Source organism: Hyperolius riggenbachi, chromosome 9, assembly GCF_040937935.1.
Source record: "Hyperolius riggenbachi isolate aHypRig1 chromosome 9, aHypRig1.pri, whole genome shotgun sequence".
NCBI classification, from domain to species: domain Eukaryota; kingdom Metazoa; phylum Chordata; class Amphibia; order Anura; family Hyperoliidae; genus Hyperolius; species Hyperolius riggenbachi.
The window spans coordinates 61412325-61435035 of record NC_090654.1 but is presented as its reverse complement, the minus strand read 5'-3'; the positions used below and the strand labels follow the sequence as shown (position 1 = coordinate 61435035).

The 22711-nt window shown below is 46.9% G+C and overlaps 1 protein-coding gene across 3 annotated transcripts in view; it reads right to left on the bottom strand.

Moving 5' to 3' along the window:
* The window catches only part of LOC137532421 (dystroglycan 1-like), a 169961-nt gene that overhangs the window by 25808 nt on the left and 121442 nt on the right, over positions 1 to 22711 (bottom strand). Inside the window, exon 1 of one of the 3 annotated variants that reach the window (XM_068252898.1) lies at positions 21473 to 21557. The exons of the other annotated variants lie outside the window; for them this stretch is intronic. The gene's annotated coding sequence lies outside the window, so the exon portion shown is untranslated. Of the gene's footprint in view, positions 1 to 21472; positions 21558 to 22711 lie in introns of those variants that run through there. 3 annotated transcript variants of the gene reach the window in all.

Here is a 22711-nt window from a genome sequence, read left to right as displayed (position 1 = left end):
TCCCCTCTGCTCCTGTACTGCGCCACAATCCCCCTCTGTCACGTCGTTGTGCTGCAGTCAGTGCACACCACACATGGGCACTGTTCTGTAAGTAATGCAAGCAGTGTATACAGACAGAGCAGAATGTAAACAATTTTCTACAGGACTACCGTATTTGCTTTCTGCAGCTGTCTCCATCATCTGTGTACAGAGGACAAATTAATGTCCTCGCTGCTGGAGAACAACAAGTCTCAGCCACATCTTCCTGTGCACCATCACACACACGGTTACATGCTGCATAGACAGGATGTGGTGAAGGTGCCACTTCCTAATATCACCTCACTAGCCAGTCGCGTCACAGAAAAAGATCTGACACACAAGACAGGAACAGCAGCAAAACTGTAACTAATCCTTCTCCAGTGAACCGCCTAAAGCCTGAACGCTGCACAGACTAGAATAGATAGTGCAGCACATCGCACAGAGCCGCCTCCTCCAATCTCCAGCAAAACATACAAATTATCCATCAAGGCTTTGGCCTGTTACATCCCACGAAGCCTCAAACCATTCCCAGACCATAGACCACACAATGAGACTACACACGATGCAGTTCCATCACTTTCAGACCTCCTTAAAGGAAAACTGAAGTGAGAGGGATATGGAGGCTACCATATTTATTTCCTTTTAAGCAACGCCAGTTGCCTGGCTACCTTGCTTAACCACTGTCTATAATACTATTAGCCATAGATCATGAACAACGGAGGGACGATGATCGGCACGTTCATGACTAAACGCAACAGGTGGGGGAGCAGCGCGAACAATGGGTAGAGCAGATCCACTGGGCAGTTCACTCGCGGGTTGGGTACTGCCAACACTAAGTCTGATTATCGGCTGAGGCAGTCGTTATCGTTCGCCTGAGCTGACTTAAAGGAGCACTATCGTGAAAAAAGTAGGCAGTTAAAATCTGACAGAACCGACAGGTTTTGGGACAGTTCATCTCTTCATGGGGTATTCTCAGGGTTTGCTTTGTTTTTAACAGCATTTCCTGAACAGCAGTTGCAAAATCTAACTGACAAAACAGTGTGCAAGTGAGTAGGGAGGCTGGCCGGTAACTTACTATATCGGCAGTTAAACTGCTGTTTGGGAAATGCTGTTGAAAACAAAGAAAACCCTGAGAATCTCCCATAAGGAGATGGACTAGCCCAAAACCTGACAGTTATGTTAGATTTTAACTGCCTACTTTATTTGCGATAGTGGTCATTTAGGGCTGGTGCACACCAAAACCCGCTAGCAGATCCGCAAAATGCTAGCAGATTTTTAAACGCTTTTTTTTTATTTTTATGAGGCGTTTTGCGGATTGCTGCTGCGGTTTTCAGTATAGTAGATTTCATATATTGTTACAGTAAAGCTGTTACTGAACAGCTTCTGTAACAAAACCGCCTGGCAAACCGCTCTGAAGTGCCGTTTTTCAGAGCGGTTTGCGTTTTTCCTATACTTAACATTGAGGCAGAAACGCATCCGCAATCCAAAAAATGCCTCACCCAGGCATTTTTCGTTTCTGCAAAACGCCTCCCGCTCTGGTGTGCACCACCCCATTGAGATACATTGACCAAGCAGATCCGCAGCCGCAAGCGGATCTGAAAACGCCCAAAAAGCCGCTCGGTGTGCACCAGCCCTTAAAGAGAACCAGAGACAAAGCACCATCATGTTTTTGACCATATATATCAATGGGAACATGACAGTAAACACCTACCCTGCTCTCTGTTTCATTTTTCTCTGCTAAATCTGCCTGTAATCAGCCCTGAAAAGAATCCCCGACTCAGCATTTAGTTTAGCTTTTCCCGGAATGATTATAGCTGAGTCAGTCGTCTGTCATGTCTTTTCAAGCCCAAGTCTGCCCCCTTGTGGCTGTGCTTTGCTGCTTCGAGGATAAATAGCAGCAAAGAAGAGCTATAAGGGGCAGACTTGTGTTTGAAGACCCCACAGAAGACTGACTCAGCTATAATCATTCCGGGAAAAGCTAGACTGAATGCCCAGTCTGGGATTCTTTTCAGGGCTGATAACAGGCAGATTTAGCAGAGAAGAGTGAATCAGAGAGCAGGGTAGGTGTTTACTGTCATGTTCCCATTGATATATATATGGTCAAATACATGAGGGTGCTTCGTCTCTGGTGCCCTTTAAGTCAGCTGCATGTTCGAACCTTTAAGCGATCAGCAGGATGCCAGACAACTGGTATTGTTTAAAAGGAAATAAATATGGCAGCCTCCAGTTCCTTCTCACTTCAGGTGTCCTTTAAGTATAAGGAGCCAATGTGTACATCTAGCACTAGTTGCAACTCACAGCTAAACAATGATTGCCAAGTATGTACAACATTCACATTATGCTGATTACCTGTAGATCCCTGTTTAGAGTGGGATCTCAATGAAATGCTTTACAGACAAAGAGGCCTCTCTCCATTACCTTTACCAGTGACGGGAATACGCCAAACAATCAGCTTTCACTGTAATGTCACAGACCATCCAGTGTTGCGTGACACATGCACTTGAATGGAGAGGTGCTGTGGGAGAGAGCAAGGGGGCTCCTGCACACGGCTGGAGGGGATGCAGCAATCAGTATGCAGAGCATAAGGCAACCTGCAGAGGAGGAGATGTGACAGCGGAGACCCCCCTTACCTGCCAGTGCCGGGGAAGCAGGAATTCCGCAGAGACCACAGCAGCCTTATCACAGAACACGGAGGAAATACTAATTATAACCAGAGCTGATCAATGCTGGAGGAAGAGAATTACACTTGCAGTGTTTCCCAGTGCGATGAGCGACAGATAACGCTACGCCGGGGTCTCTGCATGCTTATTATGACAGTCTGTTATTTCCACCTCACTTCACTACACAAACACATGGATGGGCGCCTTACATCCGCTGCCTGAACCACTAAATAATCCCTTTCACAGCTTCAACTCCCAGCTACATCCCTCACACCTACTGCCTGATCCCCAGCTATATCCCTCACACCTACTGCCTGATCCCCAGATACATCCCTCACACCTACTGCCTGATCCCCAGATACATCCCTCACACCTACTGCCTGATCCCCAGCTATATCCCTCACACCTACTGCCTGATCCCCAGATACATCCCTCACACCTACTGCCTGATCCCCAGATACATCCCTCACACCTACTGCCTGATCCCCAGATACATCCCTCACACCTACTGCCTGATCCCCAGCTACATCCCTCACACCTACAGCCCGACCCCCAGCTACATCCCTCACACCTACAGCCCGACCCCCAGCTACATCCCTCACACCTACTGCCCGACCCCCAGCTACATCCCTCACACCTACTGCCTGACCCCCAGTTACATCCCTCACACCTACTGCCTGACCCCCAGTTACATCCCTCACACCTACTGCCTGACCCCCAGCTACATCCCTCACACCTACTGCCTGACCCCCAGCTACATCCCTCACACCTACTGCCTGACCCCCAGCTACATCCCTCACACCTACTGCCTGACCCCCAGTTACATCCCTCACACCTACTGCCTAACCCCCAGTTAAATCCCTCACACCTACTGCCTAACCCCCAGTTACATCCCTCACACCTACTGCCTGACCCCCAGCTACATCCCTCACACCTACTGCCTGATCCCAGATATATCCCTCACACCTACTGCCTGATCCCAGATATATCCCTCACACCTACTGCCTGATCCCAGATATATCCCTCACACCTACTGCCTGATCTACCGGAAACATATCTCACATGAATCTCCAGATAGATACTCTTCTCACAACCACACCTGAACGCCCAGATCTTTTCCTCACATACCCTCCTGAAAGGCCAGATCTTTCCCTTACATCCATCACCTGGATGCCACATACCATAAACTCACCTCACATATCTCCAATGTGGATTCCATCTCTCTCCTTCCTCCCACCAACATTTTACCTAAACTAGATATGCTCTCACACTTAATTCCCGATCCACATTCACAGACACCCCCTTCCTGAACCCCTGGATACACACACCACCACCCCCAAATAGATCCCCCTCATATTCTCTCAAGCCCCTGATACTCACATCCCTTTGCATGGACCCTCAGACAGTGCTCTGAAAATCCTGCCATGTGTCACAAACCACCAATCAACAAATACACCCTTCTTGGGAAAGAAAGTATGTGGGATACCTTGGACAGAAGTGCAGTAACATACCTAGTTTACTGAGGCAGCCTGATAAGAGGGACAAATGCAGCAGGAGAACACCCTCCTGCTACTCTACATTTTCCATCACAAGTGTGAATTACACAGCACAGAGACTCTGAGCGAAGTCTAATAGTGAATGCGAGCAGCACTATTCTTACAGTGACGGCTCTTCTTACCTTCCCATAATTCCAGGATATATTTAGTGACAGCTCACACATTAGCCCTGCCAGTACTTCCACCCAACTCACCCCATGGCGCCAGTTCTCTGCGCACTTTACATGTGCATAATTGTTGTGCCTGCGCGGTGAACATAAACAACAGGTTCTCAAACTCAGATCAAACGGAGCCTGTTGGGAAAGATCTGTGTGAGCCCCTGTAGTGGAAATGTTTGTGGGGTGCAGGCACTGGGGCTGCCAGCCTGATCCAGGCCTCACTGTGTAGTCAGCACCAGGCCTGACACTGAGGGGCAGATTGCTAAGCAACTGAATTTGTAAATGAGCACAATATATTCATTAGTAATGTGCTTCATGAGTACCCATGGAAACGGTGCCCATACAGCTGGCAAAATACTGGCAGATCGACCATGAGACAGATCTGTTGCCTGCCCATACACTGCAGACTGATTCATTATGAAATCTGGAATCTGCCTAGCGACACGGCCTCTGCTGCCCCCCCCCCAGTGTAAAATGCCCCCCCGGTGCCCGTGCTCTATAAATTATCACCTGTCCTAGTGGCACGACTTCCGGCATCCTCCAATGTCACCACGTGATGTCGCCCGCGCACCTGATGCCACGTAGTTCAGGCGCTTGGTAATTGGGGTGACAGCGGATGACACTAGAAGTTGCACCAGTGGGACAGGTGAGAATTTACACAGCACAGGCACCAGGGATAACTTTATACACTTGGAAGGACAGAGGCCAGGTCTCCGTCACGTCAGTCTTTGCAATATCAAATGCCGCTACCACCGCGCATCTGATAGAGCTCTTCCGACCAAGATTTTCCAGCATTCTCGACCGATGCATTAGACCGATTTCGGACCAAAACTGATCAAAATAATCGTTCGGTCAGACATGTTGCAGCACCGTTTTTCGACTCGGATGGTCGATTGGACCGCAATGCCTGACAGCCCATGAGGGAGGGAACTGCAATCTGCAGCTGATTCTAGTCTCTGTAGTAAACACTCAATAAAGCAGGGCTGTGGAGTCGGAATTGTAGTCCGAGTCGAGGAGTTAGAGCAATTTTGGGAACCAGAGTTGGAGTCAGAGATTTTATAAACTGAGGAGTCGGATGATTAGTGTACAAAATCCACAGCCCTAGTAAGTATTAGGCTAAGGAGTCGGAGTTGAAGGTTTCATAAACCGAGTCTGAGTCTGAAGATTTTTGTACCGACTCCACAGACCTGCAATAAAGTCGATCGCTTAATCGCTCAATGCAAAACTAAGTAGTACAGAAATAAAAAAAAAAAAAAAAAGAAGAAAAAGTGATTTCCTTTATCTTCTACCCCACAAATATCAGATTTGGCTGGAGTGATACCGAAACGTCCAATAACGTCCATATCAGCGATAAAGCAGACCTGTGAGAGCGGCAGGAGCCAAGGTCGCTCGGATAATGTCGCCACAGCAGCCGGAGCGCACGTTTCCCCCTAATGAACCCACCCTGCGGCGCCAGGGCTCAGCATACGCAGAATTTAATATGAGGTGTAATTGGCGTGCAATGATTCCTCATCAGCGCTGCACCAGCGGTAGCTCGTGTGCAATTACAGGAGGGTTAAGCGATAAGAACTTGGCTTTATTATCACAGGAAGCAGGAGGCAGAAATATGATTGCAACCCGCTTTTTCCTACAGCAAAAGCCAAATGTCATCTTCCTGTGATGTAATGAGGAATGTGACACAACTCTGGTTCTCTAGGTGCGCGGCAACCCGCGGCCTGGCCTGTCCGAGAAGCCATATTCCGCTGGAGCCTGACTGGCAGCTCTGCGCTGTGCTCCATCCACGACGGGAGGGGTGGGGGAGTCAGTCAGGACTGACAGGAGTGCTGCTGTGGCCTTTACGAGGCGGCTGCCCGTTCCCTGGAAGATTCCCGGGCCGCTCTGCTGAGTGCGGTTTAGGACATGACGGAAATGTGACTGCGCACCTGGCGGCTCGGAACGGACGCTGGATGCCTGGAAAGCAACGCGTAAAATGCTTGAGGAGGCAGCTGAGGAACGGAAATCTCATCTGGGAGAAACACAAAGTCAAAGAGGCAGAAAAGAGAAAAATTCTGTAATGAGAGCGGGGAAAGAACAACACGTCTGGAAGCACTACAAGTCCCAACACGTTCCCCCGTGTGCAAGAAGCGATGACCCGCGATAGGGAGAGGATGGCGACACAGAACAAACAGGCAGGGAAAAACCAGACATAACTAAAAGCTGCGCAAATAGGAAACTCAGACAGATAAGGAGAAATCCGGCCAGCCTGTCCCAGCAGCACCTTGTACTTTGTTCAGGCGCCTCGATAAATCCTGCTGCAAGCAATGCCACAACCAAAACAGCCAGATTCTACATCTTCTGCAATCTTGTCTAGATAAGAAATGAGATAAAGTCAGGCTACCCCCATATGAAACAACCACAGTGACGCACAGTCACTGTAGGGGCAGGGCAGGCAGAGGATAACTGCAATAGCAATAATGAAATCAGACTACAGGCCCAGATAGACGTACAATCATTGCTGCCCAGAGAAATCACTAGCGATTGTTTGGAGTGACCATTTATAGGCCTGGGACCCACTGGAGCGTTAGCGATTTATGCAGGGCTGTACAGTCGGGAGTCTGAACAATATTTGGGTACCTGGAGTCGAAGTTGGTGGTTTCATAAACTGAGGAGTCAGATGATTTTTGTACCAACCCCACAGCCCTGGTAAGTATTAACTATTAAGATGGTCATTAACGGTACAATTTTTGCACCAAATGCGATCTTTTGATGATATTTTTATGATCGTATTGTATAGAAAATTCACTGTTTATGAAGCCAATCAGTGAACGATTCTTTGGTTGCTTGCTTTATAGGATAAAATCGATCTTAAAGTTGGAAAATATGATCAAATTTGAAGAAAGAATGGTTCAGTAAATGTGAACAAATCGATAATTGCCTTCAGATTACTTGCGATCATTCAAATTGCATCGAAAAATCGCATTTAGTGAAAAATTGTACCATTAATGGGCACCTTAAGACTTATGGTGGTTACACACGGGGTGCCGCTGTAGCTTGTCGCTAGCACACCGGGGACGTGTGCGCGACAGCTTGGCGCCAGGTACACACTGCGCACAGAAGGACAGAGATGCGGCGGAAGCTGTCGCCGAAGGTTCCTCCCCCCACCGGAAGCTCCGTCCATGGTAAGTGGGTTGCTGTCGCTAGTCCGCATACACATGGCGGACTAGCGACAGTTGTGGCGATTGGCCACGCCAATCGCCTGGCGACAGCGCTGACTAGCAACGGTTCGTGACGCGAGCATCCTACACACGGGGGACCTGTCGCCGCAACACGCACGTGCCACGTGGTTGCGGCGACAGTTGTAACACGTGTGTATGAGCCATAAAGAGTCGGAGTAATATTGGGTACCTGGAAGCGGAGTCTTCATGAACCGAGGAGTCGGATGATTTTTGTACCGACTCCATAGCCCTGGATTTATGCTTTCTAGGAATCCCCAATTGTGCTTTGCTGCTGAAAGTGAGTGGCCATGATCCCAAAAAAGCGATTGCGATTTAAAGCAAACGCACTGCATGCAGCGTTTTCATAAAGGAAACCAGGGCCAAAATTTCTCTCTCTCATATCAATTCACTTTAAGAGGCAAAATCGCTCTAAAAACGCGTTTTGTAACAAGTGTGTCCCAGGCCTAAGCAGATGGTTTTGGCACTCAGCGTCCTCGACATTTTTACAGGCGCCCACTTGGGTGCTCCAAGATTCGTTTTTTTTCAGCTCATTGGTGGCAATAGGGGGTACAGTAAAGGTTAGCCGTGGCGGGTGATTGAAATGGTGGTTACGGTTAGGAGTGCGGTGATTGTGGTTACAGGCCAGTTGGGGGGGGGGGGGGGGCCTGATGCTGTCTTAGGTGAGGTATCGGTAGTGGGAGGGTTCAGTAGGAGGATAGAGTTATATTTAGCTGTAGTAAAATATTGTATTTATGTTTCACTATCGGCACTTTCACTGTAACTGTAAGTTTACTGATATTCTTTCGGCTTTTCTGCACGCCCAAATTCCCGGGTGCCCTTTTGTGATGTACGCCCAGGAGACACCTGGTAGCGTGAAATGTAGCCAGGGGAGAATTCTAGGGTTGACAAACTGCCCAGATTATATTGATGTCCGCCTGTAGGGGGCAGAACAGCCAGAGGTGAATGAATACTGCTGGTCCGCAGAAGTGCAGCCAGTAATGGGTCTACTCCCGGCTCCTGGTAAAACCTTGCTGAAAAGATGTCAGTTCCATATAAACATATAGTTATAATAAATCTACAGAGAATTATTTTCTGTTACTGAACAATGGTGCCTTCAGGGCAGGAAACACCCTTTTCACATGTGCCCAATTAATGCAGCACTAAAAATAATCCATCTTAGCAGTTATGGCAAATTCTATTCTATAGCTGCATTTAAAAGGGGTTTGAATGCTTTCTTTACATTGAAAGGCCCCCACAGCTATAATCACTAAGCATAGCGTGACGATACTTTGATCGCGTCAGGAAGAACACAGTTTACCCTTGTGGCTTTTCCTTCCGCTGGAATAAAAAAAGGTATAGCGAGGCTCTGGCACGCTGAACTTAATGGACACATGTCATATTTAAAGGAAATCTGAGGAGAGACATATGAAGGCTGACATATTTACTTTTAACCAACACACATTGCCTAGCTGCCCTGCAGATCCTCTGCCTCTAATGCTGGGTGCACACGGTTCAATTTAGTCTGATCGACGGGTAAAACGTTGCTGGAAAAGATGTCAATTCTGTATAAACATACAGTTTTAATTTTTTTTCCTGTGGCTGAACAATGGTCCTTGATGTCTTTGGAGCCAGAGCTTTCCGTCATGCTGCCCCTACCCTGTGGAATACCTTGCCAAACTTAATCAAGACAGCTCCAACCCCTGGACATGTTTAAATCAAACCTGAAAAGCCACCTGTTTAGCCTGGCATTGATGATCACATAACCTTTTCCTCCCTACACACATCACTATGTACTGATCTGAAGCAAGCTTACGTGCTTTGGGTCCTACAGGAGAAAAACGATTCACAAATGGTTCATTGTTGCAATCTGACGAGAATTTGTATTGTGTATACATATCCAAACTGCTCCCGATCAATTATGGGATTGATTTTTCCCATGATAACCGCACACTTCCTCCTTCCGGCTTGAAGGAGGAAGTGCACATAGTGTGGCTTGCAACACGTCCAATATGACGCGTGCAAGCTGTTTGGAGCACAGGGAATTATACGGACTTATGGGTAACTAACCCCTTCAGATCCAGCCACACACCTGAGGCAATTAAGCCTCATTTAAACCACAAATTCGAGTCCTTAGGGACTCGTGAGCCCATGCCTGGCAGTAGACTCTGAACAGACTCTGCTTGATTCATACACTACTGACCAGAAAGATCAGCAGGACTGCCAGGAAACCTATATGGAGGTTGACATTTAAAAGGAAACCGAGGTGCGAGACCTATGGAAGCTGCCATATTTATTTCCTTTTAAACAATACCAGTTGCCTGGCAGTCCTGCTGATCTTTCTGGCCAGGTCTAAATCACACACCTGAAACAAGGATTCAGCTAATCTTGACAGATTTGTCAAAGACATCTAATCTGCATGCTTGTTCAGGGTCTATGGCTTAAAGTATTAGAGGCAGTGGATCAACAGGACAGCCGGGCAATGTGCATTATTTAAAAGGGTAATAACATGTTAGCCTCCATAGGTCTTTCACTTCAGGTACCTTTTAAACATAGATAACTATGTGAAGCTAACCATACGTGGGTTGATTACAGCCCATTATGCCAAGACATTTCATCCCTACACCACAGAACACAACGTGCTTCATCTCAACCGATTTCAGGTGACATTTATTGGCCATTGATCAAACTACAGAAGTTGTGCCTGTGCAGATATTGATCTTCGATGCTCCGCCCCCACCCCACATTTTGCACCAAAATGTTACAAGAAATCCAATCACACTTTTGAACGATATGCTGCCCAAAACTGAAAGCGAATAGCTCTAATATGCTGGGGCAAGAGAGACCTGCAGATTCAATCAAAGTGATCAAATTGGCTGCTGAACAATACGTGTATAACAACTTTAGTGCTGGTTCACACGGGCGACTGAGAGTGTTTGTGCAGTACATTTACCGCTGGGATCCACATCTTAATGCGCTTACCATCAATTGGGCAAGTGGCGAAGTCAATCAAATTTCCCTAGATACTGCATGCAGCTTCTAGCAGCAGTTGCGCTCACGGCTTCATATGAATCAGCTGTCGGGAGATTTGGGCGCAGGGTAAAGCCGACAAACAGCTCACCCTGCTCCTGCACAAGTCCCGGCGGCGCTAATTATTATTCCCCCTCCAGGTCGCCCTAGCGGATAGCGGGGGAAAGTTCTTCAGTGTATAGCAAGAGCTTTATATATACACTACTGATGGTGCTGATGCGACTGTGGAGAGCGGGGGAAAGATGCCACCCGGTGTCCAGCTATTGCTGGCGGCCGAACTACATCGGTTTTGTAGTAATTTGTGCTCAGTCTTCTGACATTGTCCAAATTACTCACTGAGCGCTGCTATAGCTGTAATTCCTATTACGGCCTATGGTGGCGCCGGCTGCACCCACAACTCTTAGAGCTCAATATGCAACCCGATGATGGACAGAAAACGATGCAAACCACTTTCCTGCTCGGTTGCAGAAAAAACCAGTTTGGTTACGGTGGAATGAGAGGCTAACTGCTGGCCGTGTGAACCTGCCTTTAGTTTTGCTGACTTCTGATTTGCCAACGTGCTGGGCATTCTTACTGGTTATACATAATTACTGGGCAGCGGTGACAGGAATAAGGAGCTCATCTCATCACCCGCTCCAAGAGGATCTTGGGACAATGATCTCTGACCTCTGGTACTTATATGACAGGCAGTAAGCCTTATGGATGTAAACTGGCCTCAACAAACAAATTGTACTCAGGGCAGATCAGAATGTAGCAACCCCCCCCCCCCCCCCCATGTCTTTTCAATATTTCCAACACACAAGCACAAAGGTAAAGAGACATAGGGGGGACATTCCTCTACATGCACACACAGCTGGGGACAATGGAGAGACATTAACGCACTCCTGTAACCTTCAGACGCACCGAGGGTGACATTGGTCACAGGACACCCTGAGGAGACGGCACTCAAAGGCCTGGCAGGGAACAGTTAACAAACAGAAACTCCAGTATAATAAAGTGACTTCACAAGCCTACAACAAATGCAAAATATGGGGGTGACCTGTCTCTGAGCATCTGAGGCTTGTGACGAAGTAACCATTTACTGCTGATAGAAATAACACAACAGCACAACTAAAAATCACACCAACACTATGCACCACTTCCCAGCAGGCACTGCGAGTACTGCCTAAATGCTTGTAAACACATACAAGGCACGACGCCCACTGCAATCAGGACTGGGTCCCTCATGTGAAAGATCAAGGACGAAATTTGTACAGATGAGTCACAAGTCTGCATAGCAACGTTTTCTGTTGCTATGGAGGGGGGGGGGGGGGGGGGGCACGATAGCGTGCATGACAAAGTGGCACGAAGTGGGAAGGAGGAGTAGAAGAACAAGGCATTTGGTCAAGACGACCCACCCGGCAGAACGCTTGCTGACGCATCAACGGAGATCGGTGGCTGCTGTACACACCCTATATTCTGGGCCAAGGCGAGAATCTAAGGTGTATTACTTTTACATATACGAGGAACATCTAGCATGTGGCTTAAAGTGTACCAGAGATGAATAATACTTACTGTTTTATACATACCTGGGACTTCCCCCAGCCCTATGCGCACAGATCGATCCCACACCGCCATCCTCCGCTGCCTGCAGCTCCAGTACCGGGTCCTGTTACTTTGGTCACTCATGGCCAGTCTGCGCAAGTGAAGTGCGCTCTCTACGTAATTCTCCAGTGACCGCTGGAGAGATACGTAGAGAGCGCACTTCCTCTTGCGCAGAATGGCCGCGACTGGAGGACGTTACAGGGCCCAGTACCGGAGCTGTAGGCAACGGAGGACAGCGGCGTGGGAGAGATCCATATACACGGGGTTGGAGGAAGCCCCAAGTATGTATGAAACGGTAAGCATTTTTCATCTCTGGTTTCCTTTAAGGGACCACTCCAGCGAAAAAAGTATTCAGTTAAAATTTGTCAGAACTGACAGGTCTTGGACTAGTCTATCTCCTCATGGGGAATTTCTTTGTTTTCAACAGCATTACCTGAACTCCAGTTTAATTGCCAAAACAGTAAAATCCCAGCCAGCATTCCTACTTATTTGCACACTATGTTGACGGTTATGCCTAATACACACAATGCAATTTCCCACACGATTCACGGGAATCAGGCGATTATTTCCGACATGTCCGATTGGCTCCCAATCGATTAAGTGATTGATTTTACGAACTTATAACTAGAAAAATCGATCGCTTTATCGACTGGGTGCACTTTGGACATGCGCACACACTGCAAATTGCACCGTGTGTACCCAGCATTAGACTTAGCAACTGCTGCTGAGGAAATACTTTTAAGAAACAAAGAAAAGCCTGAGAACCCCCCACAAGTAGATGGACCAGTCCAAAATCTGTAGGTTTCTTCAGATTTTAAAAGGAACCCGAGGCGGGAGACATATGAAAGCTGCCAAATGGATTTCCTTTAAAAAAAAAAAAAAAAAAAATACCAGTTGCCTGACAGGCCTGCCGATCTATTTGGCTGCAGTAGTGTCTAAATTACAATCCAGAAACAAGCATGCAGCGAATCTTGTCAAATTTGTCATATACATCTGATCTGCATGCCTGTTCTGGGTCTATGGTTTAAAGTATAAGAGGCAAAGGAACAGGGAGACAGCCAGGCAACCTGCATTGTTTAAAAGGAATCAAACATGTCATCCTCCATATCCCCTCACCTTGGGCTCCCTTTAACAGCCTACTTTTTTCACTGGAACACTCATTTAATGTATGCAGCATTCAAGAAAACGACAGGCCACTCCAGCCGAGATATATAAATAAATACAGAGGTCAGAACCTCAATGATGAAAATGGATTAAAAAAAAAAAAAAAAAGTGACAAACCTTTTAGCGTTGATAAATAGTGCCAATTCATCAATGTGACAACACAGTGACCATTATCAGCGGAATAACTTGTTAGAAAGAGCTTTCCAACCCTGGACTGGACTGATTGACCCCTGATTCATGCAAATAGGCAGCATTCCACAGGAGGCACTACAGGTGCCAGCAGGCCCGGTCAAGCACTGCAGGGCGACAATCTGTCGCACAAATCCCAGGAATGACAGGAATGTCCTCCCCGAGCCACACCAGGGACAGGTAAGAGAGGGCACGGTGGGCGGAGCACATAGCTGAAATATTCTCAGTAAGTAGATGGGCACAGGATAACCTCTCATATAAAGATAAAGCAGATAACGCCTCTGCATGTGTGTATGGCTGGTTCAGCCAGTGAGGGCCCGTTTCCACTAGCGCGAATCCGCATGGATTGTCCGCATGCGGATTCGCATAGCCAATACAAGTGGATGGCCCTGTTTCCACTTGTGAGTAATCCTGAGCGTTTTTCTGTGCGGGAGAAATCTGCATGGAAGAGCCCTCAGAATTCGCACCCCGCACGCCGATATGCGAATCGCCGCTAATGTATTTAATAGGGAAGTCGCATGCGGTTTTGGCATGCGTATTTTACCGCGATTTCACATAGAAACCAATGTTAAATCACACAGGCAGTGACATGGTTAAAATCTCATCAATACTAACCTATGCGAAATTGCGGTAAAATATGAATGCGGAATCGCACCCACATGCGATTCCGTCAGCGGGGAATCAGCGGCGATTCCGCACCGCACAAGTGGAAACGCAAGACTCTTCCTATCCAGTATAATGCTGGGTACACACGATGCGGTTTTTTGGTCCATTTCCCGTTCAATCGATTGATTAATTTTTCTGCTTAATTCTCTTATCTTTTCTTATCAATTTCCATTCACTTCTATTAGAAACCGAGCGGTAAAACGATCGAAAGTAATATCGGACATGGTGGGAATTATCAAACGCATTATCGAACTCAAAAACGCAACGTGTGTACCTAGCATTAGAGACACTGTAGACATCACACTGACCAATAGACCCTTGCTGGTGCTGCACTCCTGTCTGACAAGTATCATAAATAACACTGCTCCATCCAGCACTAACAGCTGCTCTACTGATACGGCAACAGTCTGGGAAATAGTTGATGATAACAACATTCAGTTCTCACAAGATAGATCTGAGTAATGATGGACTCAAGTCAGCATAGTGGCATAGTGGTTAGTATGCTCGCCTTTCAGTGCTGGGTCCCCGGAATCCCAGCCAGGGCTCTATCTACATGGAGTTTGTAAGTTCTCCCAGTGTCTGTGTGGGTTTCCTCCGGGCAATTCAGTTTCCTCCCACATTGGCTTCCCCCCTAATTGGCCGTAGATTGCATCAGATACATACCCTACACGATACGTACATAGAAATAAGTAGGGATTAGATTGTGAGCTCCTCTGAGGGACAGTTAAGTGACATGACTATATACTATGTACAGCGCTGCAGAAGATGTCGGCGCTATATAAATACTAAGTAATAATAATGGCTCGTACACACGTCCAGTCTGCCCAACTATCTTCGAAACTTGTTCTGTTGGACGTGTGTACGGCTGGCAGACGACCAACTGATAACAGGTTGTTTGCAAAATCCAACCGGTGGATCATCCTGCCCAACTATCTTGCAGGTTGGGACATGTATACAAGTCTTTTGAACAACTATGTTGTTTTTGAATGCAGACATGTAGAGCAGTTTGTGGTTTAGTGTGCGTGCCATATTTAGGCGAGTTGGTTGTTTAGTTGGTTGGTATGTGTGTGTGTGTACGTACTAGTCATGTAAGCAACACGCTGTAAGGTTGGTTGTGCATTATATAAGACGTGTGTATGAGCCTTTAAGCTGGCCATACACTATTGTTTTGCCCAATTAGATTTTCGATAAAAAAAGTCTAATTGGGCAAATAATTGACACCGAAATTGACCAGCGGACAACATTAAGTGATCGGCAATGACTGTTCCTGGTGATGTCGATCGTATATCATATGGCAGGCTTAGCTCAAACCAAAAGTGTTAAACATGTGCACATCATCAACCTCTCTTAGCGGTCAATAGATTTGGTTGCACTAGAGCCGCGTATACAGCCCAGATCCCTTTCCTCGACACCAGCGGCACTGTGGTGTAGGGGAGAACACTCATCTTGCAGGCCTGGGGTCTCTGGTTCAAATCTAGGCCAGGAGGACACTATGTGCTTGTAGTTTGTATATTCTCCCCGTAGCTGCGGAGATTTCCTCCTGGCCAGGGCTGTGGAGTCAGTACAAAAATCCATCGACTCAGACTTCTCAGTTTAGGATTCCACCGACTCCAACTCCTCTAATTTGCATATTACAATCTTGTTGATTGAAAGTATGTAACATGAAATTCGTCTCTTAACTGCCAACGCTTAGGAATTTTAAAAGACAACTGCAGTGAGAAGGATATGGAGACTGCCATATTTATTCCCTTTAGTCATACACTAAAACTAGTCCTTGGTAAGAGTACTTGTAAAAGGTACAGACCGGAACAAAGAACATCTATCAGGCCCCAGGCACTGTAACTGTGGGTACATGTAAGAGTGATGTGCAGGTACTCTGCAGGGGAATAAGGAGATTCTTCCTCTATTACACATTCTTCATGCACAATCTGAACCAGGTTTATGGGTGATAGACAACACCTCTGTGTTCAATGTGCACAACATTCTCAGTGGATTCCCTGCAGCTCTGTGGGGCGTGCATATGTAGAGTATAGTGCTACTGTGTAACAAAGTAAACCTGAGACAGATGAAATTAAAGTTTTATACATACATGGAGCTTCCTCCAGCCCCCTTCAGGCTAATCAGTCCCTCGCTGTCTTCCACCACCTGCATCTTCTGCTATGAGTCCAGGTACTTGAGCCAGTCTGGCATAGTGCACACACTCCGCCGCCGGGAGCGTACTACACCTGCGCAGCACTATTGCGCAGATGCAGAATGCTCTTGGCTGTAGACGCGGCATGTGGCCGGACTGCGCTAACTGGCTGAATTACCGGGACTCATGGCAGAAGATCCAGGTGGTGGAGGAGGAAAGCGAGGGACTGATTGGCTTGAAGGGGGCTGGAAGAAGCCCCAGATATGTATAAAACATTTATTTTCATCCATCTCAGGTACCCTTTAATTCGTAGTCACCAAATCAAATTTTAACAACATATCAAATGATTTAATTTCATAAGCAAAGAGAGTGCGTACATTTGCATAAATCAGAATCCACACATAATTATTTCCATCTCATTGACCATATTTAGTATATATAAGAGGTTCCTGTGTACACATTATATATACTGTACAGTCACAATCAGAGATTTATATCTGACTTTAAAATACGGGGACTGCTTTATTGAAGCAGCACAAGTAACTCATTTTGATTGGTTTATTTCATTTTTGTGGACTAAGCACAGCTATTACTGTATATATAAATTATTTATGACGACAATTATCTGAGAAATAGAACATTTTATCATATTTTCTATTTTAATTACAGTTTAAATTTATTAGGAGTTGGAGTCTGTGCATTTTTTCCCCGACTCCGACTCCAGGCACCCAAAATTGCTCCAACTCCACAGCCCTGCTCCTGGCACTTCAGTTTCCTCCCATATCTCAACAACATACAGATAAGTTAATTGGCTTCCCCCAAAAATTGGCCCTAGACTATGGTAGGAATTAGATTGTGAACCCCACTAATGCTGGGTACACACTATGAGATTACTGTCAGATCGACTATTTCCAACATGTCCGATTTGCTTTCCAATTGATTTCCGAGCATTTTCCGATCGATTTCTGTGCTAATAGGAAATCGATCAGAAAGCAAAATCGGACATGTTGGAAATTATCGATTTGACAGTAAATCGACCATAAAATCTCATAGTGTGTACCCAGAATTATGGACAGTGAAATGACAAGATTATCTAGCCCTGTGGAAGATGTTGGAGCTATATAAATACTAAATCATAATAGAATTAAAGGATAGCTGAAGTGAGAGGAATATGGAGGCATATTTTTTAAAGGATACCCGAGGTGACGTGACATGATGAGATAGACGTGTGTATGTACAGTGCCTAGCACACTAATAACTATGCTGTGTTCCTTTTTTTTCTCCTTTCTCTGCCTGAAAGAGTTAAATATCAGGTATGTAAGTGGCTGACTCAGTCCTGACTCAGACAGGAAGTGACTACAGTGTGACCCTCACTGATAAGAAATTCCAACAAGAAAAAAAAAACTTTCCTAGCAGAAAATGGCTTTTGAGATCAGGAAAGAGATAAAAAGGGCCAATAGTTCACAGATTTTAGCTCTGGCATACTTCAATGAATGTGTCATTGAGCAAACACAAAACAGTTAAAACTAAAAAAAAGTAGATTTAAACATAAAATAAAACTGTGGAATATCTTAAAAATATTTTTTTAGGAGAAGGAATACAATACAATCGTTTATTTCATTCGTTTATTTTCGCCTCGGGTGTCTTAAGCAATGCACATTACCTGGCAGTTCTGCCGATAATCTTCCTCTAATACTTTTAGCCATAGCCCCAGAACAAGCCTGCAGATCAGGTGACTAAAGTTTGACTGCATTTGCCACATGCTTGATTCAGACACTAATGCAGCCAAAAGAGATCAGCAGGACGCCAGGCAACTGATGTTAATTAAATATGACAGCTTACACATCCCTCTCACTCCAGGCGTCCTTCAAGGTGGCCATACATACACTGATTGCCACCCAATGTAGGTAACTCTTATCAGAGAGAAATCAATTCTTACTGCACAAAGCACCTTGATTTCCAATAGATTTCAGAATTAAATCTACTACAAATTGATCGCACCTCAGTGCTGCATTGCTAGATGCAGTGCAATGCCATGGACCGCCAATCTACCACTGCTCCTGTCCTGCCCCTAATCAATTGAGATTTTCCACCTGGTCCAATCGTCAACTCTGATCAAAAGTGAAATTCCCAGCAGATTCAACCAGAGCGATAGAATCCGACAGGAATGGAACGGGAAAATCAATGTGTATATGGACAGCTTTGTAAAGGACATTAGACTGACTATGGTAGGGATCAGATTGCGATCCCCTCTGAGTGCCAGTTAGGTACATGAGTTTGGACTCTACAAAGTGCTTTTGGCAGGTGCCTGTGCTATATAAATACACAATGAAGACAACCAGCAGATCCAAATACTTCTCAGCATAGTCTCACAACAACTTTACTCAAAGACAGAGGCGTATAAAGGCTTTTTCACACGGGTGTTGAATTGGCAATATAACTGCATACGCGGCGACGGTCACTCAATCGCCGCCCATTCAAATGAATGGAAATTGCATTTTGAACCTCAGTACTAAATTTTACAGTCGTTCACTTCTGTTTCCCCCGTGTGGTCAAATTGCAACATGCGTGCCGAACCAACAGGAACCGATGCTAAGTGCTTCTCTGCAAACAAGCAAAGAAGCGAAGCAATTTTGGGTACCTGAAGTCGGAGGTTTCATAAACTAAGGAGTCGGATGACTGTTGTAGCAAACCCACTGCCATGGTAAATATAAGACTAAGGGGTCGGAGCCATTTTGGGTACCTGAAGTCGGAGGTTTCATAAACTAAGAAGTCGGATGACTGTTGTAGCAAACCCACTGCCATGGTAAATATAAGACTAAGGGGTCGGAGCCATTTTGGGTACCTGAAGTCGGAATTGGAGGTTTGATAAACTGAGGAGTCAGAGTTGGATGATTTTTGTATCGAAACTCCACAGCCCTGGCCAGAAGCCTGTGTGAACCAGGCCTAACTTAGGGCCTGTGAAGGGTTATATTCAGCTATGGAAGGACTACAAAACCCTGTACAGTATGTACAACCCTGTCCTCTTCCCACCACTTTAGTGCTCAGCAGTGAGTCAATCATTTTTCACAGGACTGTAGACAAGATCAAAAATCTAGGGGTTCTTTGCTCCACTCACACCAGGATTAGTAGTCTTTTGTGTAACATGAGGCACATAACACATTAACAGAAAGTTACCATTGCATAAAAGGCTGTACACACAATGCGGAACTCTCTGCACAGGGTGACCCGAACGGGCGATAGGTGACACTACGTTATTAGTAAGTGATTTATGCTGGTTCCCCAAGCCTGTGCAATCATTAGTCAGACAATACATCACTCATTAACCAGCCAACAACGTTCACCTTCCCGCCGGCCAACTTCTCTGTAGAACTTCAGCTGCATTATTTTACAGAGGGGAAAAATCTGACAGACACAGACAGGATCCACCTTCCAATACAATCCATTATAGGGATCGATGCATGAAAACTGACAGACATAACAACAATCTCACACAACCCGACCTTCCATTCAAACATTCCTCAAAGGTAACCGCATGAGACATCGCCAGACATACACCCAGTGTGCTGCTGGATGACAGGAATGTGAGAACACACAGTTGGCCATCAGTGAATGAACCCCCAAAGGTAACAGCTCTGATGAGCTCACAAAGTCATAATCATACTGCTAATAAAACCCTACATATAATTATGCATAACCACGAGAGATAACACACTACAAAGCACAGAGCTCCAGGCTGGGATTGCCCATGGCTGGCTCTGACTCAGTATAGGGGTGCAGATGGCAAGAGGCCCCAGTTTTCATATAGGAAGTATGTATCAGCTCCTAAACATACTTTGGGACATCCCCCCACCATTCATAATACAGAGTGTAGTGTCACCCACATCATCTGGCATACAGGGTGAAACACTTCTCCCCTAAACAAAGAGCACTTTATCACCATCCTCATTCTGCATACTGGGTGCAGGATCACCCCACATACACAGGGTACAGTGCCACCCACAACTACCCATATACAGGAAGCAGTGCAACCCCCAACATCCCACATACAGGGCTCAGTGCCACCCCAACACTCCAATACCCTGCATATAGGGCACAATGCCACCCTATATGGCATGGTGCTTACCAGAACACCCCACATACCGGACGCAGTGCCACCCACAACAACCCGCACAAGCTAGTGCCACCGTCAACACCCCACATACGGGACTCAGTGCCACCCACAACAACCCGCATGCGGGGCGCAAGTGGCACCCACAACACCCCACATACGCGATGCAGTGCCATCCAAGACACCCCACATACAATACGCAGTGCCATCCAAGACACCCCGCATACATGACACAAGTGCCACCCACAACACCACGCATACACAACAAGTGCCACCCACAACTACCCGCAAATGCGATGCAGTGCCACCCACAACACCTCACATACGCGACACAGTGCCACCATCAACACCGCGCATATGGGATACAGTACCACCCCCAACGCCATGCATACGGGACGCAGTGCCACCCACAATACAGGACGCAGTGCCACCCAGAATACACCGCATACAAAATGCAGTGCCACCCACAACACCCCACATGCAGGGCACAGTTCCTCGACTCACACCCTGCATATGGGGTGCAATGCCTCCAACAACTCCCCGCATATGGGGGTCTGTACCACCACCAACATACACCCATACATTAAAAAGTACCCCCATCCTTCCAGATACAGGGTGCAGTTCCAATCACAATTTACACACTCCACATACTGTGCCACCCTTGTTATATAGCACAAGTAGGTAAAATCCTCAAGAATACAGATAACTCCTCACAAGCAGTGCAAAGTGACCCCCACACCCCCAGACAGGACACTACAACGCTACCCACCCCTCAATATATTGGTGCACAGTAATTACGGAGGTGCCCCTACCTTTACCCTACAAGGAGCAGTGCACAGTGTCATCATACAGGACACCACTAGGCAGACACAGTGGCGCCCCCTTGTGGCAAGGGCGAGAATACCCATAGAGGCCGAAGTGTTGCACCCGGGCGTATTCTCGCAGAGCACGCTGCAGCCAGCAGAACAGACACCCCCTTCCCCGCATCTGACACCCAGATCAGCGGAGACTCACCGCTGCGCTCCGGCCTCTCCTCTCCGTGCGATTCAGGCCGAACTCCCCCCGCACACTGCCATCAGCTGCTCCGTCCGCTCTGCCCGCCCCGTTCTCCCCGCCTGCACCCCGCCCTCCTGCCTATCACATAGCCGTCCCATGCCACCCCTCTAGCATCCCGCCTCCTTGCCCTGCCCCTCCGCCTATTACAACACCTACTCTACCTCACTCGCTGCATAGAGCTTGCGTCTCCTCCTCTCGCTGCCCCGCCCCTCTCCATACCATTCACACCACGGGGGGAGGAGAAGCTGCGCTGTACACAGATTCAGGCGGCGACCCTGGCAGGTAGTAACGACGGCTACAGCGCTGAGCGCTCACATCACCCGTACATGATGCTATAGAATATTTCTGTACCGGATATACCACCCTGTCCCGTATGACTGCTGTACCTGACCTCACAGCATACACGCCTCACTGACCCCAACATCATGGCTGTCCGCAGTATCGCTTGCCAATCCCCGATCCATATACGACTAGTGTTCTCTAACCAGAATCTCATAACAAATTATGTTCCAACTGATGGAAAAGCCTGCAGATGCCCCAGCTGTACAATGCCATACCCAGACTGGGCATGCCACCCCTATACTATATATAGTATTCCCTGTACATGGTATAGTTATCACCCATGTATCCCCTATACAAAAATACCTACCTTGTATGCTAATCCAATCCACTATAATACTGGGAATATGCCATTAGATTTTGTTAGATGGTTCGATAGATAATTTCCGACATGTTCAATCTTATCTTTTATAGTTTTCCTGATCGATTTCTCATAGAAGTGAATGGAAATTGATAAGAAAATCCATTGGAAATAAGATCGGACAATAATGCTGGGCATACAGGGGTCGATCCGGCGGCCGATTAGCCGGCGGATCGACCGCCTGTGCGTCCCCGCTCGTGCGCGCGGATCAATTCCCGCTCGTCCCCGCCGGCGCTTCTTATCACCCGCTCGATTCGCCGCTTTTGTCCGCCCGCGGGGATCGAGCGCGGAATCGATCCCGGCGGTGATTGGACATGTCGGATATTATCAATCGAGCCACCAGGCTCGATTGATAATCCTCCCCTCGACGCTGTGTATGCTTAGCATTAATCGACTGAGAAATCTCATTGTGTATTCCCAGCATTACAAACCACCCAAATCAGACATACAGGTAATCCTTGATTAACAAACAATGTAGGCACTGTAGGTTCATTCTT